This window comes from Octopus bimaculoides, chromosome 2 (genome assembly GCF_001194135.2).
Source record: "Octopus bimaculoides isolate UCB-OBI-ISO-001 chromosome 2, ASM119413v2, whole genome shotgun sequence".
In the NCBI taxonomy this organism is placed as follows: Eukaryota; Metazoa; Mollusca; class Cephalopoda; order Octopoda; family Octopodidae; genus Octopus; species Octopus bimaculoides.
Window position 1 is genome coordinate 5326044 of NC_068982.1, and position 16754 is coordinate 5342797.

At 36.5% G+C, this 16754-nt stretch overlaps 1 long non-coding RNA gene across 1 annotated transcript in view; it reads left to right on the forward strand.

Moving 5' to 3' along the window:
* Positions 1 to 16754, forward strand: part of LOC106868901 (uncharacterized) — a 60772-nt gene that overhangs the window by 10294 nt on the left and 33724 nt on the right. The window contains exon 2 of the long non-coding RNA XR_001409352.2: positions 7550 to 7639. This is a non-coding gene — a long non-coding RNA (uncharacterized LOC106868901). The remainder of the gene's footprint in view (positions 1 to 7549; positions 7640 to 16754) is intronic.

A 16754-nucleotide genomic window follows, 5' to 3' on the forward strand; every position in this document is an offset into this window, starting at 1 on the left:
TATATATATATATATATATATATATATATATACTCATATACATATGTATGTTGGCATACATGCAGATATACAGACATGTTATACATCTATATATATACACACATATACACATATTGATATATACTTTTATGTGTGTATACATATATATACAGAGAGAGAGACACACATACACACATATGTGCACACACACGCACACACACACACACACACAAAGCTGCTCACCCACGTTCTTCTATCCATATGTACATACAGATATCCATTTGTTGACTTAAGTTGGATAATAGAGCTAGTTTTAATAATATCTAGGAAGTTTTAGGGATATATGAATAGACCTGTCAATTGTTGGAAGTAATGCCCTTTGATATATGCAATAAACTAACATGACTTAGAATAATACGCTAATAATAATAATAATAATATAACAACCACAACAATGGTTAATGAATAATATAACATTTAAATAGTTGAAGCAGAAGTCTCTTAAGGATATGAAGGGCAAAAGACGAAAAGCAGTTTATATAGAGACGGAACCAAGTGTTTTGTAAGATGTTTACTTGCAGGTTTAAGTTAGATGTCTTAGTTTGTTTGAGTTTGTTTTTTTTTTTGTTTTTTTTTTTTGTAAAAGAACTTGAAAGTTCCCCAAAAAACCTTGCAGTTGATCATGAATTTGTTTCATTTATTTGGAAGTCGTTTATCAGAAAGTAAAATTTGCTTTGCTTCCTAATCAGTATAGCCTTCATTCTTCTGTGCATAGAGTTTCAAATTCTTCTATTTTCCACTGAAAGGTGTTTGAGTTGCCACACATATTCACCTAATGATGTTGATTGAGTCAATTTAGGGTTTTGGAAAGAGAGAACACGAATATAGATAAAAACACTTCTTGAAAATGTTAGCCGTAAATCCAGAGCTTGTGTATTCCCCTGAGCATGAATGTGCAATTACACTATATCAGTTATACTGTGTTTCTCACAAGACAATTTCCATTTAATGGGCAGTCATTGATATTTTCACAATTACATGTTTTTGGCTTATTACGATTCTCAGGGACTCTATTCAGATTATTATATAATCTATTGTTATTTGAAGTATGATCCTAGGCAGTGTTTGAAAGACCATTTCCTGCAATGATGTGTGTATATATATGTATGTGTGTGTGTATAATTCTTAAACAAGAATATTTTTGACAGTGGCTTCAAAATTTTACCATTCCAAAGATGGCTTAACTGGCTGAGACTGAAACTTCAAAGTCACTGTCAATATTATTCTTGTTTAAAGATAACAAATTTGTACTCTATAAATGTATAGAGTAAACCATTAGATTAATGTGAAATTGCTTGATTAGAAGTGAACACACACGACTGTGCATCTGTGTGTGTGTGTGTGTGTGTACATGTAACTCGCACACTTATAGACAAACATCCATACATATGTATAAACACACACACACACACACATTAAAGGTGGTGAGCTGGCAGAAACGCTAGTAAGCCGGGTGAAATGCTTAGCGGTATTTCGTTTGCCACTACGTTCTGAGTACAAATTCCGACGAGGTTGACTTTGCCTTTCATCCTTTGGGGGTCGATTAAATAAGTACCAGTTATGCACTGGGGTCGATATAATCGACTTAATCCGTTTGTCTGTCCTTCTTTGTCCTCTCTGTGTGTAGCCCCTTGTGGGCAATAAAGAAATAACACACACACACACACATTCTTAATTCAACTTTAAAGTGGTTGACATTAGGAAGAGCATCCATCTGTGGAAATCCTGCCAAAACAGACAATGGAACATGGTGTGGATCCTGACCTTGCCAACTCCTGTCGAACTATCCAACCCATGCCAGCATGGAAAACGAATGTTAAATGATGATGATGATGATTTACTGTTTCATTTGGTAGGATCAACAAAAATGTTGTCCACCCAGTGAGACATGTAGACGAGCAATTTTTTTATTTATAAATAATCTCTCTCTCTCTCTCTCTCTCTCTCTCTCTCTCTCTCTCTCTATATATATATATATATATATATATATATATATATATATATATATATATATATAGCTAGTAAGCTCTGCTGGATATGTAATGTGAGTGTGCATACATGACAGAGTGTAAGCGCCCTGAGAGAAAAGTTGGTCTTAAGAAACACCAGATGTGGTGTGCAAGAGAGACGACTGTGCTGGTATGGTCAAGTGTTGCGAATGGATGAGGACAGCTGTGTGAAAAAGTGTCACACCCTAGCAGTTGAGGGAACCTGTGGAGGAGGTAGACCCAGGAGGACCTGGGATGAGGTGGTGAAGCACAACCTTAGAACACTGGGCCTCACTGAGGCAATGACTAGTGGCCAAGACCTTTAGAGATACGCTGTGCTTGAGAAGACCCGGCAAGCCAAGTGAGATCATAACCCGTGGCCTATGCCAGTGGTGTATAACCCGCCCACTTATGAGTACCCTTCATTCATTGGACAATAAACTTTGTTTAGGAAGATCTGTTGAGGCAAGGGAAATCAAAATCGCTGATGTGGTCGATGACAGTACCCCCTAATTGGCACGTGTGCCAGTGGAACATTGAAAGCACCATCCAAGCGTGATCATTACCAGGGCCACTGACTGCCTCCCATGCCGTAGCACATAAAAAGCACCTTTTGAGCGTGATCGTTGTCAGCGATGCCTTACTGGCACGTGCTGGTAGCATGTGAAAAACAACATTTGAGTGTGGTCATTGCCAGTACTGCCTGACTGGCCCTCATGCTGGTGGCATGTAAAAGCACCTACTACACTCTCAAAGTGGTTAGCATTAGGAAGGGCATCCAGCTGTAGAAACTTTGCCAGATCAGACTGGAGCCTGGTGCAGCCTTCTGGCTCACCAGTCCTCAGTCAAACTGTCCAACCCATGCCAGCATGGAAAGCGGACGTTAAATGACGATGATATATATATATATATATATATATATATATATATATATATATACAAATAGGAAAGATTTTATCCTTTTACCAAGCAGGTAATTATTTTATTATGGGAATTGCCAACTGTTTGATTTCTCAATAAACCCTTTCAATCCTAAATTATTTGTTTTTACAGAAAAATGGTTTCGTGATTTTTTAAAACAGTTCTTGACTGGAATTGATAATAAACCTCAATATAATCACATCCAAAAATATACTGGTTACAGTCAATATTTTGAAAAATTACCATTTCAGTATTAACCTACGTAAATTCTCCTGTGACTTTTCAAGCTGTAAGTGATGTGAAATATGACCTCTCATAAATCTTAATTACAGATGGTGCTGTTCACCGTTTCTACGACATTCAGTAAATATATCGTTTTGATCATGAATCATAAAAGAGGTAATATAACTGTATGTTCCTGCCACATATATAGGAACACCATGTTATTATCTAGCAGTCTGTTTTGAAACTCATACCAACATCAGATACTCAAATGTCCATTCATTGAATTTATTTCAAAAACTGTGTTTCCTAAGATTATCAAACAACTTCAGGTGTACTCAGGTAGGAGGTAACAAACAATGTTATTTAGAGTTATTTTAATCAGATTTGATAAATCTTAATCTTTCCTATTCATTAGCTGCAAAAAGAAACCGTATAAAACAAGTGTGGCTGTGTGGTAAGAAGCTTGCTTCACAACCACATGGTTATGGGTTCAGTCCCACAGTGCGCCACCTTTGGGCAAGTGTCTTCTACATCCTTGGGCCAACCAAAGTCTTGGGAGTGGATTTGATAGATGGAAACTGAAAGAAGTCTGTTGTATATATGTATATATTATGTCTTTGTGTTTGTTTGTCCCCCACCACTGCTTGACAACTGGTGTTGGTGTGTTTACATCCCTGTAACTTAGTGGTTTGGCAAAACAGAACAATAGAATAAGTACCAGACTTTAGAAAAGTACTGGGGTCGATTCATTCGCCAAAAAAAGAAAAAAATTCTCAGAGGTGGTGCCCCAGCATGGCCACAGTCTAAGATAAAGGAAACCATCAAAATCAAATCAAATCACAATCAAATGGAAATTGTAATTGTGGCTGATGCCAGTGCCACCTGACTGGCTCTCTGTGCCGGTGACACATAAAAAGCACCATCTGAACCTGGCCAATGCCCGTACTCCTGACTGGCCTCTGTGCCGGTGGCATGTAAAAAGCACCATCCGAATGTGGCTGATGCCAGTGCTGCCTGACTGGCGACATGTAAAAAGCACCCACTACACTCTTGGAGTGGTTGGCGTTAGGAAGGGCATCGACCTGTAGAAACATTGCTAGATTAGATTGGAGCCTGGTGTGACCTCCTGGCTTGCCAGTCCCTAGTCAAACTGTCCAACCCATGCCAGCATGGAAAACGGACGTTATTAGATGATGATGATGATATACAAAGGCGGTGAGCTGGCAGAATCGTTAGCATGCCGGGCAAAATGCTTAGCGGTATTTCATCTGCCGTTATGTTCTGAGTTCAAATTCCGCCAAGGTTGACTTTGCCTTTCATCTTTTTGGGGTTGAGTAAATAAGTACCAGTTACCCACTGGGATCGATGTAATCGACTTAATCCCTTTGTTTATGTCCCCTCTCTGTTTAGCCCCCTGTGAGCAATAAAGAAATAGATATCATATAAATTGCAAATACAGAGATTTCTAGTAAAGTCATTTCTGTTGAAACAATTTCTGCTTTATTGTCGAAATCAACATCAGCACAACCAAGAAAAAACTGCCCTCAGGTTTGCTTTTGTTACCCAAATCAATTGATGAATTTTAATTTTCTCAAGCCAACATTTGGGGAAACAGAAATGTTCTTTCCAAACAATCTTGTACACTGCTTTTGATTTCATTTTCTCCATTTCGTTACAACCAATCTAAGCGTAAATATTGTTTTGGTTCTATTTTTTTTTATTCTTTCTCTTTGGCTCTAAATATAATGAAAATTCAGAACTACAGCTTGCTGCAGGTAAAGAAATTGTGTTTTAATTGAAAAGGAAAAAAAAAAGTTTGGCAGTACTTTGAAGAACACTGGCTCTCTGAATGTCACCATGCTGCTATTAAAAGTGCAGATTCCTAAATTACATTGGAGAATCATTTGGGTAAAACTTCAACAAATCATGCAAACAACTCCTAAATGCATGATAGAAATGATTGTTTGCACATCGTTTGGTTTGCCTATGTGAATAACCACAAGGTGAGTTTAATGGTATAAAAAAAAAATTGTCATTAAAAGCCAAAGAATGGTTAATGAAAATGAAATATATTGGCAATCATTTTTTTACCACTTAATTAGAGTGCGTATCCAACAGATTAAGATATGAGTATATATAGCAATGTTGTTATATAGTATTCATAAGTGTGTGTGGGGGTGTGAAGAATGCTTCTTGTGTGTATATTGATACAAAAATAGGGATGTGTGTCTAGTGGTGGTGATGGGGAGGATCAACATTGTTATCTTACTGTGTATGTAAATACAAGAATGTGTTTGTGTATGTACATGAGGGAACATTTCTCATAATGTATGCAAGCAGATTCCTTGCATATTCTGTAGAGAGAAAGGGAGAGAGAGAGAGAGGGAACGTGTTTGTGTGAGTGAAGGAGTGTGTTAGTAATAAGAGAATAAGTTAAAGAGAAACACCTTTTTTGCATTACAAAGTGATGTGGAACCATGCAACAGCTGCGACAATTTCTCCCAGAAGAGTAGGAAATAAAAAAAAAAAAATTTCAGGTTTTTATAATGGCAAAACATATGGCTGTGCGATTATCATTGTTTGGCCAAAAATAAAGTCAAGGTTTCTATGGAACATGGCTTGATTGGAAAAATCCCAAGCGATGTGTATTTTTATCTTGTTTCAGTCATTGGGCTGCAACCATGCTTGAGAACGGCCTTGAAGAATTTTAGTCAAATGAATCGACTCCAGTACATTTTTAAAGCCTAGTACTTATTCTGTCAGACTCTTTTGCCAAACTGCTAAGTTATAAGAACATAAACACACCAGTACTGATTATCAAGTGGTGATGGACACACACACACACACATGTATACATAATGACCTTTCAGTTTCTGTCTACCAGATCCACTCACAAATCTTTGGTTGGCCCAAGATTACAGTAGAAGACACTTCCACACAGTAGGACTGAGCCCAGAACCATGTGGTTGAGAAGCAAGCTTCTTATCACACAGCTATGCTTGTGTAATAAATAATGGGGAATTGTGGATGGAAAAAAATCCTTGCAATGTAGAAGTGACATGAAAACAAATATTTAAACAATATAGGAGGCCACAAAGTTCACTCTCTACTTGACCATAAAGGTACCAGGAAAGTATTCATGATTATTCTTGAAAGGTTCAAGAATAATGTAAACTAATAGGCACAGGTTGCTTCCCAACCACAAGGTTACAGGTTCAGTCCCACTGTGTGGCACCTTGGACAGGTGTCTTCTAATATAGCCTCAGGCCAACCAAAGTCTTGTGAGTGGATTTGGGAGACAGAAACTGAAAGAAGCTTGATGTATATATATGTGTGCCTGTGCATGTCTGTGTAAATGTGGCCGTGTGGTAAGAAGTTTGCTTTCCAACCACCTGGTTCTGGGTTCAGTCCCACTTTGTGGTAACTTGGGCAAGTAGCTTCTAATATAACCTCAGGCCAACCAAAGCCTTGTGAGTGGATTTAGTAGACGGAAACTGAAAGAAGCCCGTTGTATGTGTGTGCGTGTATATATATATGTGATGACAATGATGAAGATATATATATATATATATATATATGTGTGTCTTTTTATTTGTGCTTCACCACTACTGGACAACTGGTGTTGGTTTTATTTGCATCCCCGTAACTTAGTTATTCAGCAAAAATAAGTAGTAGGCTTTAAAAAAAAATACTGTGGTCCATTTAATTAGGAACCCTTCAAGATGGTGCCCCAGCATCGCCATAGTCTAATGATTGAAACAAGTAAAAGATAAAAGATCACAGAATTGAAAGAGAGAAGCTAGTTCCATCTCCTTAGATCGCTCAACAAAGCTTGTACAAATAAACAGCCGAGTCACAAAATATATAACACGAGTTCTGTTTTTAAAGGCTGAGAAAATCGCTCGGTGGCCTTGGTACAAATGACTTTTCAGTTACTGCCAAAAAATCAGATTACATTATGTAATCATGAGATCAACAAATGTTTGGTGGCCAATAAGAAATTTCAGCATATTTGTATTATTTGCAAGACATAAATGTTCAACAATATTTTCAGTTACCCTAGGCGTGCTCACAAAACAGCAACGACAGAAGTGTATGCTTTGACGGAGCAAGAAATATGTTTGGAAAAGAATTTTCAGTTGTCAAATGTTTAGAACAACTTCAACTGAAGATGCTGTCGAGTACAATCTTTAGAGAAGAAAAACTACAAAATTTATAATGCAGTGTAAGACATTATCTGAAGAGAGGGAGAGAGATAGTATTTCATCTCAGAACCTACATGACTGTGGAAGTCCTCTAGAAGAATTGAATTGAGAATTGAGGAAGGGACATTTTCATTGTGAGTTCAAGACCATTGCAAACATATGTATTTTCAGGCTACAGATAAAATAATCCCTTCTCCTGATAAATGATTTTGTCAAGCAGATTACAAGGTATCTTTAAGGCTGGAGACATTACTTCTAAAGGTAAGTGACAAAGAATATTCTTCATCAGAAATCAGTTTTACTAAGGGCAGTTGCTTTGATTATATTGTTCCATAACTTAATTTCTGGTATTTCAAATTTCTACGAGAGAGATTTGTTTGTTATTTAGTAACATTGTAGGCCACCTGAATGATAAAAATCAACCTACTGTGAGCATTTAATATGAGATACTTCTAAAATTTACCAGCTTTTAGTGTTAATTCCTGCAAAACTTGCTACAGCTGAAAGAACATTTTCCCAAGCAAAACGTTTGTAGAATGGCATATGAGAGATTAAATTCTCTGGCTATGCTTTTGTTTCATTAAAAACAAGCAAAGTAAATCTCCTTACAGAAGCTGCAAAATTTGCTTCTCAAAATGAGAACCGACAAAAGAATTTTGCTAGTGTCTGATTCGTTTGATGGTAAATTGAGTGAAATTATAAACTTTTGTAACTCATGAATATCCGTAGAACAATGAAGCAAGACTCATCTACACAATGCATTGAATATACTGGAATATGTAAGAAAACGGAAAATAAAAGAATGGTAAATATGGAAATAATTAAGGAAACACTTGAAGACAACGAAAGCCTTAAAACAAAAACTAAGCAGAAGATGTCTATGGGACATAACACAATCATTAGCCTAAATGACAAAGATGGAAAACAACTTACAGAAGATGTACAAATATTAGAAAGAGTAAAAGAATTCTACGGAAACCTCATTCAATCTAACAAAGAAGTTTCTTGAACAGTAAGGGTCCCAGACATCTTGGAAGCAGAGAAATGTCATAAAGGAAATGAGAAACAATGAAACTGCAGGTCGAGATGGGATTGAAATAGACATGATAAAAGTGCTTGGGCCAAGCACAGAGAAGAAACTAGCTAAACTAAATGCAAAATGCCTACATCAACTCAGGACACTGGTTACGTGGGAAGATTCCCAGCTAATCCTTTAGGAAAAAGGGATGCCAGAATTTTAAAGAACAACAGACCAACCAGCCTACAATCGTACATCATATAAAAAAAGATTTGAGAGAGAAAGCTGGATGAGAACACTACAGCAGAACAGGGAGGCTTCAGGAGAAACCGCAGCATAATAGATGTACACACATACTGTAAAGCAAATGAAGGGAAATGCCAGACTTACAACATACCATTATGCTTAATATTTGCAGAGTTTGAAAAAGCTTTTGATTCCATGGAAATCGATAATATACTATGAGCACTAGAGGAAAAAGCAATCAAAGGAGACGGCGTAGAGTTTCCAGAGAATTAGTAGACCAACTGGAGAATTAAAGCAACTCTAAACACCAAAATGATTGATATGAAAATTGAGAAATGGGTTAGACAAAGAGACACCATATCACCCAAACTATTCACATCTGTTTTAGAAAAGGATTTTAAGAATTTGTATTGGTCAGATAAAGGAATATAAATATAAATGGATGTATACTAAATCATCTCAGATTTTCTGATGATATTGTACTCATTTCCAACAGCATTAAAGGGTTGACAGAAATGCTCAGATGAAAGTAAAAAATGTGGACTCAGAACTGAGTAAAACGAGTCTAGTGAAGTCATTGTTGTGGCTGATGCCAGTGCCGCCTGACTGGCACCCATGCTGGTGGCATGTTAAAAGCACCATTTGAGCATAGGTCGTTGCCAGTGCCGCCTAACTGGCTTCCGTGCTGGTGGCACAGTAAAAGCACCATTTGAGCATAGGTCGTTGCCAGTGCCGCCTGACTGGCCTTCATGCCGGTGGCACATAAAAAGCATCCACTACAATCTCAGAGTGGTTGGTATTAGGAAGGGCATCCACCTGTAGAAAACTTGCGAGATCAGATTAGACCCTGGCACAGCCTCCTTACTTGCCTGTCTTCAGTCAAACCATCCAACCCATGCCAACATGGAAAATGGATATTAAACGACGCCGACGATGATGATGATGAGGGATAATTTCCAACTGTCTAATCACAGCTGGAAATGTAGTAATGGATGTTTAAATAGTTGAACATGTCAACAAATACACTCATCTCAGACAAATTATCTGCTTAACCCTTTCGTTACTGTATTTCTGTTGAAATGCTCTGTGTTTCTTTCAATTAATTTTAAATATTACAAAGAATTTAGTAAAATAACTTTGTTATCATTCAGTTAGTGTTAGGAACATAAATTGTGACTAAGGTTTGGTGGAAGATTTTAATTCAAAACTTTTGAAAACAAGACATTTGTACTACAGAGCCAGAGGCAGTTTCAGATGGATTGGTATCAAAAGGGTTATACACACCTCTACATTTGGGCAGATGTACATTAGAACCAGTTGGAAGGGTGTGTGGATTGAAGGAAATTTAGGTTATTATTTCTTGCATATAAAGTGACCACATTGAAGTCTCCTTCTCGCATGTCTTCTGCTGATTATTTTTCTTCTTAACCCTTTTGTTACCATATTTCTCTTGAGATGCTCTGTGTTTCTTTCAATTACTTTAAATATAACAACGAATTTAGTAAAATAACTTAGTTATCATTCAGCTAGTGTTAGGAACATAAATTGTGACTAAGGTTTGGTGGAAGATTTTAATTCAAAACTTATGAAAACAAGACATTTGTACTCAGAGCTTGAACCGGTTTCAGCCAGGTTGGTAACAGAAGGGTTAAAGGATAAAAATCAGACCAAAGAAATTGAATGACGCATGCAGTTAGGATGGGCAGCCTTTGGTAAACTGATTCATATCATGAGTAGTGTGCCTAAAAGGAAAGGTCTTCAACCAGTGTGAGCTGAGCAGAATTACGTATGCATGAGAAACATGGATTACCATCAAGAGCATTGAAAATATATGAAGACCAACACAAAGAGCCATGGAAAGGAGAGTGCTAAAGATTAAGAAAATGGATAAGAATAGCAACAGGTTTAACCCTTTCGTTACTATATTTCTGACCAAAATACATCCCTCATGAGTTTCAATTAAATTCTAAAATAATCATGAATTTAGACTAGTCTCATTAAACACCTGTAACTTTTTTATCTAGAAAATAAAAATGCTGAAGTGGTCTTTCATAAGACATGTTTAGAAAACAGGATAATGGATGGAATAGCAAACTGATGGAGTGGACACCATGTACAGAGAAAAGAACGAGAGTAAGACTATGCAGGACTTGGAATGAAGACTTTGTTCAGTTGCTCAGCACCCAAACATGGATAAAGAAAATATTAGGCCATGGTTGGTGGAGGGAACACACTGAGGCCTTTGTCTTTACTAAATGTTACAAATTTTAATCAAACATTCAAATGTCTCAGTGGTTTAGAGCAGCTGATAAACCACCCTTTTTCATGCCTCTTGATTCATCTCTTGATATCAATTTATTTCTTGAGGTAGAATTTCTTTCAGATATTTATATTGAGTTTGCATTCCATTGATTTCATCTTTGCTGCTTTTCATCCTTTCAAAATCAATAAAACAAAGTATCAGTCAAGTGCTGGGGTTCATAAAATCAATTATACCCCTACCCCACACCCCTCTGAAGCTTTGTGTCTACATTGGAAGTCAAAATTAATTTACATTTAAACATACAATTTAAAGCTATGGACATCAGCAAATGTCTTGACCATCTTTGCTCTATACTAACAAATTTTTATTAGCCTATTACACTAAAAATAGTTCCATGGTGCCTGAGAGAGAGAGAGAGCACAAGAATGTGAGTCAGTATTTGGATTTACATACATAAAGAATCTACTCATTTAGAATCATGTGTTTTCATAAACTTCATCGATTGATTGCTTTTAATGAAACACTGGGATTAACATTAAAGAATGGAGAGGACGTGATACAGTCGAGCGAATTAATTCCAGCTCATTATTAGTATTTAGTTTATCAACTTTAAATAGATGAAAAGGAATATCAAAACCGAAAAGACCTAATTGAATATTGTAATGCATTTAATCAGTATTCTCTTGTTTCTGCCGAGTCATTGCCCTCTTAATTTCTTATGATTCATTCAGAATTTTAAGTGGTGAGAGGCAACAAAATAGAAAGTGACAGACATTGAGATAAAGATAAGAATATATTATAAGGAAATTAGAATTGAAGAGTGAATTGGTCAATGTACACACTACATGTGTGAAGTGATTCTTTTAACTGAACAGTTTTGACAAGACACAAACCCAGAAGGTTTAGGGAAACCAGATGGTGTAACATCCACGGTTTTTCGAAAAACATTAAAAGAGGCATTAAATAGCTTTAAATGAGAATGGAAGCTGAATCCTAGCTCCATCTCAACTCAGAGCTTGCTTATTTCTTGGTTTCCATGACTTCGACATTCAACTTAGCCCAGGATTCAATTCCACTGCATGGTACCTCAGACAATTAGTACTTCTCGTACTAACGAGTCTGATCTCACAACCTTGAACCTCTTGGAGATGACAAGGGACCAGGATGACTGACAATATACATTTCTTGAGAAGACTCACCCAACTCTGGGGACTAAATTTTGGAAGTGGTCTGCATGTTTGTATACATACATACACATCTATAGACGTGTGTGTATATACACACACTCCGTTGGTTACACCGACGAGAGTTCCAGTTGATCCGATCAACGGAACAGCCTGCTTGTGAAATTAACGTGCAAGTGGCTGAGCACTCCACAGACACATGTACCCTTAATGTAGTTCTCATGGAGATTCAGCATGACAAAGAATGTGACAAGGCTGACCCTTTGAATTACAGGTACAACAGAAACATGCAGTAAGAGTGAGAGAAAGTTGTGGTGAAAGAATACAGCAGGGTTCGCCACCATCCCCTCCCAGAGCCTCGTGGAGCTTTAAGTGTTTTCGCTCAATAAACACTCACAACGCCCAGTATGGGAATCAAAACCGCGATTCCACGACTGCAAGTTCACTGCCCTAACCACTGGGCCATTGCACTCTACACACACACGCACACGCACGATAAACTCTCCCGTTGTTAGACGACATATCAGGGTTCGACGATTTCTTACATATACAGGAGGCCAAGTTTTGTAAGTGAGCCCTAAACTTTTGAGAGAGAGAGAGAAAAACTATTAAAGGGGGTAGGAATATATCAGATAACATAAAGGGGAAATTAAATATAGAACATAAAGTAATGAATGTACACACACACACACACACATGATGGCTTTCACAGAGTTACTATCTATTCAATTTCTTTCTCAGAACTTAAGTTGATATGATTCTGTAGTGATAGAAGATTTGGCCTGATGGAATCAAACTTGAAATCATGGAGTCGAAGTAACATTCTTAACCACATGATATAATATGCAGTAATATTTCCATACAGTTGTATGCATAAATAAATATATGCAGATATGCATATTACACCATGTAATATGTATCTTTCCTGTACATTAGGAAATGCACTGTAGCTGTTAAGTGCAAATGCAATACAGCTGTAAGCCAACGAATCAGATGGGTTGGCCATGTAGCATGTTTAACAAAATCGTCATTAACCAAATAAATTCTCTACAGGGAAATATCAGGTTGATAAATAAGGCATTGCTATTCTTCGACAGCAAACTTACAGAAAAGGAGAATAAATAGAAAATGTTAGAATTCTTTATTATTAAACTAGAATTCCTGGAGACGACTATATTTCACTAGAAATAAAATTTTCTCTGGGAATCGGATATAATTATCCCCAGGAATTGGAAATAATTGTCCCTAGAATTGGATATGAAATGAATAAATGCAGTGTTGAGGCATTCTTCTGAATCAGTGAAAAACAGCGCAGGCATGATCTTCATACAAATTTCTTGTATGGTGGGAAAGTAGGAGAAAACAAGTTCACCAACAGATAACGTGAAAAAGAGCAGTGGGGAAAATAGAGAGAGAGAGAAGAACAGGATGAAAAGAAAGAGGGGGGAGACAGAGAGAAAAGAAAAAAAGTGTAAAGACAATACATTTACACTTGGTGCCTTAAGAACAAGCTCATAATTGACTTCAACATATGCAAAGGAATGTCAGTGACCTGGTTGCAAATGTGAGGCAAAAGACATTGATACATTATGCTTTGTGTATTCTAATAATGTCTCTCCTGATTCTAAGGTAACGAACGAATGCCATTGGTTCAGCTCCAAGTTGTGATCTCATAAAATCGTTTGTGTAACCAGTTCAACTGAAGAAATAGATGTGTGTGTGTGTGCGAGCATGTATGTGTATAATATATGTGTTATCTTCATCATTTTGTGTCCATTGTCCATGCTGGCATGGGTTGGATGATTTGACCAGGGCTGGTAAACTGGAAGGCTGCACCAGGCTCCAGTCTGATTTGGAATGGTTTCTACAGCTGCATCCCTTTCCTAATGCCAACCACTCCGAGAGTGTAATGGGTGCTTGTATGTGCCACCAGCATGGATGTCAGTTCGCATGACCCCAACATCTTTCACGATTTTTGCACCTCCAGTATATCTTCAGTCCATCTGCATTCTGCTTATTTTTTGTGTGTATATAATTTTCTTGATCGACCAAATTGATTTTTCCTTTCTCTGAAGTTATGATCCTGCAGGTAGTTATGTTGATAGGTAGGCATATTGAATAAATTTAATTCGATTTGCTTGAAAATTTTTGTTCGTAAACTGTTCAGCTCAGATACTTGAGAGAGAGAGCGAGCGGGGGTTAAAGAAAGGTAAAAAAAATATCTAAAACTGTCCAACCACAATTTTAATTCTGAAGTGATTGTTCTAAACTTTCCCTTGAAAATCACATTTCAGAGTATTTGGGGACAAAGTTGTCAGTGATGAATTGATCTACAATGAATTGACCAGGGACAAATTAACTGATGATGAAATAACTGGGTTCGAATTGTCCTAGCAGCTTCTCTAGCACAGCCTATTACCAAAGGTCTCAGTCATTTGTCCTTGCCTCCGTGAGGCCCAACACTCAAAAGGTGCTTTTTACATGCTACCAGTACAGGTGCCAGTTACGTGACACCGGCATCGGCTACACTGCCTCTGTGGGGCCCAACACTTGTAAGGTGTTTTTTATGTGACACCAACATTGGCCACAACTATGATTTCACAAGATAACTATTGGCTAGAGGTGGCAGCACTAGGCCTTGTTTAGGTATACCCTTTTAAAGTGACACACATACTGATCTCATAAGAAGATAAACAATTAGTTTTAAATCTATGAGTGAGAAATAAGTCGTAGCAGTACTACAGAGTAAAGTCTATTTGCCAACGTACAGTGGCAGTCCTGATTAGGACAGTGTTACTGCCTTTTTTTAGCCCCAGGAAAACATCTTTCCAAGCTGGCTATTGATGCACAACTGTGTCTTTATACCTCGAACAAAGGAGCTAATATCCCCACCCAGCTTTAAACGATACCGGCTGTTCAATGGTTTCTGGGTATTTCCCTTCATGGGTACAAGATAACCATTGGCTTGAGATGGGGAATTAGCTCCTTTGTTCGAGATATAAGGATGCAGTTGTGCATTGATAGCCAGCTGGAAAAGATGTTTTCCTGGGGCTAAAAAATGGCAGCAACATTGTCCTGATCAGGACAGCAGAATTTTAATTTTAAGTACTTTTTAGTTTCCATTAGAGCTGACGTATTAGGCAAATTCTACTGTAGAAATCTTGTTCTGTACTTTTACAATTGTAATAACTTAAGAATATTAACATGCATTCGCCCACATTTTTCATTGTAATGCAATAAAACTAATAAATATTCTTTTGTTAAAAAATATTTAAATTATTTAACATTGTTGATGATTGAATGAAAATAAGAATTTTATGTTGTATTTTTTTAATTTTCGCATATGTTTTCATAAATTCTGAAAATAAGACAAAATTATCTGGACAGGGTTTCGTTGCATTGGCTAATATAAAATGGGTTTTAAAAAAATGCAAACCCAATGAATCCACCGTAAGGCACAAGGAGCCACTTGCCCTTTTGCTTTTTCTGAACAGCATTACTAGAACCCTTCAGGTTTGCCAATTGAAAGAAAGAAGCTATAATAATTAAATTTTGAGGAATAACATTTTTTAAAATGAAGTTTTCATATATATGCTAAAATTCCATATTACAATCTAATTTTCATAAACCAATTTAAAGCTCCAATTTCTATAAATAAAATATAATCCACTTTCAATAAACTAATTTCAAGCTCATCTATAAAAAATACCAAAAAATTTTTTTAATTTACTTTTTAAAAATTTTTTTAAAGATTTTTCTTTTTAAATTCATGAGCAATATCTATATTTAATTTTTGGTTTAAAGCTGTAATTTTTTAGGTTTCAATTTTTATGGAATTGAAAATATGAATTTTTTCTATTCTTCTATATTTGTTTTGATTTTTCTTCTTCATTCAATTCAATACCCCCCTCCCTATATTATTCATTTTTTTTCTTCATTATTATTAGTATGTTCTGTAGTCAAAGAACATGAGAAGCTTGAAAATTAAAGCATGCAAGAGATATTTATTATAAATAAATGAGTGTATGCTTTGTGTTAATTAAATGAAACCTTCTTGTATATTTATTTCCTTTAAAATTCATAATTTTTTACGATAATGAGAAGTGTAATTGTAAAAAATATTAGATCCTATATCTTCACTGTATGGAAATAATTTTATATTGAAACAAAGTGCATAATACAAACATGCCAAAAATGAAAGTGCAAAAATTCATTATGAAAAATAATTTTCTATATAATAGTGAATATTAATGTAATACTAATTTTATTATACAATCAAGAAATAAATTAGTTATATCTATATATAGTAAGAAGAGAATTTGATCATATGAATAGTAAAGCCAAGGCTAATATAGAATTTTTTTAAATGCAAAAATAGCCGATGCATCCGCTGTGAAGCAAGAGGTCAAAGTTAATTTGTTAGTCGAAATTCATCATCATCATCATCATCATCGTTTAACGTCCGCTTTCCATGCTAGCATGGGTTGGACGATTTGACTGAGGACTGGTGAAACCGGATGGCAACACCAGGCTCCAGTCTGATTTGGCAGAGTTTCTACAGCTGGATGCCCTTCCTAACGCCAACCACTCAGAGAGTGTAGTGGGTGCTTTTACGTGTCACCCGCACGAAAACGGCCACGCTCGAAATGGTGTCTTTTATGTGCC